The sequence below is a fragment of the Callorhinus ursinus genome, unplaced genomic scaffold (genome assembly GCF_003265705.2).
Source record: "Callorhinus ursinus isolate GAN/ISIS: 27379988/994484 unplaced genomic scaffold, GSC_fseal_2.0 scaffold7840, whole genome shotgun sequence".
Classification (NCBI taxonomy): domain Eukaryota; kingdom Metazoa; phylum Chordata; class Mammalia; order Carnivora; family Otariidae; genus Callorhinus; species Callorhinus ursinus.
In genome coordinates, this window is record NW_027404890.1 from 1 (window position 1) to 2179 (window position 2179).

Genomic DNA, 2179 nt, shown 5'->3' on the forward strand with positions numbered 1-2179 from the left:
CAGGGAGGGTTGGGAGAAGAAAGCAGGGCAAGGAGCCTCCTGCGGGTGGGGGGCTGTTTCCTGGGATGACTCCCACATCCAGAGCTTGGTGTCCTTGAGGAAGCTCTCCTGTGGGGTTCCTTGCCATAGAAGGTTTCAGCTGCTTCAGGGGCTGATTGTGTGAGTACCATCCACTCTGCAGCATTTGTTCTTACCCAGTCCAAGAGTTAAGAGTTTTATCATGTTCTTGGGGTGCCTGGGTCCTCTGTTGGTTAAGCGTCTGCCATCGGCTCAGGTCAGGATCTCAGGATCCTGGGATCACACCCCACATGGGGCTCCCCGCTCAGTGGAGACTCTGCTTCTCTCTCTCCCCTGTGTGTGCTTTCTCTTTCTCAAATAAATAAATAGCTTTAAGAAAAAGTTTTTCTTCATGCCCTGGACACCAGCCTGGACACCTTGCCTACCTGCTTGGGCTCTCGACCGAAATCACAGGCCATTGGCCTAGGGATGGGTTGGAAAGGCGCAAGAATGGAAGAAGCAAGGAACAGGGGTCAGAAGCCGAAGAGATAGAAGTTTGCTGGTTCTTGCTTCTGATGCCTTCCCGACCATCATTGTGCAAATGCCAAAGGCAAGCACGCGCACACAAGCATGGGGACGGGGGCAGGAGGGCCCAGGTTCTGTCAGGAGTCAAGGTGGAGGACCAGAGGGAGGAATGAAGGACCCTGGATCCAGTAGGGAATCAGTCCTGGGAGGCTTCTGGGTGAGACAACGGTGACATGAGGCGTGTCCTGACTTCTGCTCTGGGTCCCAGACACACTGAGCGCTTGTTGTGAGGAGTGGCCCTCAGGAGCAGGGATGAGGGCACCGGCCATCCAGGGAGTCCAGATGGGGAACAGAGGGTAGGGCTAAGGGACCCGAAGGACCCATCTCGGGGAATCCCTGGACTGTGTAGCCTGACGCGACGTCCACAGTCTTTGCCCGTGGCTCTCATGGCAGTGAGGGCTTTGGTCCGAGGGAACAGGCCTGGAGACAGCAGAGACAGCATCACCAGCGGTGCTGCGGCTCATGCTGAGATCCCTGAGGGAGGGCTCAGGGAGGGACCTGGACTCCAGAACAGGGACAACGCACTGAAGCCTGCCCCTGCTGTCCGCCCTGGGAGGCCTGTTTGTGCCAAGTCCACAGGCGGTGTGTCAGGACGTCCACATCCTGGTCTGACAGAGGCTGGGGGCCTGCTTTAAAAAACCGGAGGTCAGGACCTAATGGAGGAAGACCCAGGCCTGGCACAGGGCCTGGTGGAAGCACAGCTGTTGGGGGCTGGGGAAGAGGAGGTCCCAGCAGTTTAAATGAGGAGGGTTCGAGCACCTGGGAGGAGCCGGAAGTCACGCAACCCTCTCTCCAGGACAAACTCCACGTGAAAGTGGCTGCCCTGGTGGAGTTCCTGCTCCTCAAATACCGCAACAAGCAGCCGACCCGCCAGGCAGAGATGCTGGAGATCGTCAGCAAAGATTACCAGGACGACTTCCCAGGGATCTTGGGCCAAGCCTCCGAGTGCATGCGGCTGGTCTTTCTCATGGACGTGAAGAAAGTGGACCGCAGTGACCACTCCTACAACCTGGTCAATGCCCTGGGTCTCATCTGTGATGGGATGCTGAGCGGTGAGCATGGCATGCCTAAGACCAGCCTCCTGGTTTTGGTCCTGGGGGTGAGCCTCCTGCATGGCGACCGTGCCCCCGAGGAGGAGGTGTGGGAAACGCTGGGGGTCATGGGGGTGTATGCCGGTCAGGAGCACGTCATCTACACGGAGCCTAGGGAGCTCCTCACCAAGGTCTGGGTGCAGGAAGGGTACGTGGAGCACTGGCAGGTGCCTGGCAGTGACCTTCCTGCTATGAGGTCCCGTGGGGTTCCAGGGCCCACGCCGAAACCAGCAACTTGCAAATGCTGGAGTATTTGCTACAGGTCAGGCGCGGGCAGCTGGCATCCTCCCTGTCCCTGTCTGAAGGGACTGTGAGAGATGAGGAAGAGGGGGCCTGAGCCCTGGGGTCCGCCAGGCCCTTTCCAGGCTTTGCTGGGTTCGGCAGCCTCTCCTGCGGGGTGCCGGGCATGAAGTGAGGCCGCTTGCTGGTTCTTCCCTGTGTGTGTGTTTGTGTGTGCCTGTGAAGACAGAGCCCTGGGCGTTTTAAGGAGTGCAGGGCCAGGGAGG

At 58.9% G+C, this 2179-nt stretch overlaps 1 pseudogene; it reads left to right on the forward strand.

The window, feature by feature from the left end:
* The first annotated feature begins 554 nt into the window (after positions 1-554).
* On the forward strand, positions 555-2047 carry LOC141372335 (melanoma-associated antigen 9-like; annotated as a pseudogene).
* Positions 2048-2179: the final 132 nt, after the last annotated feature.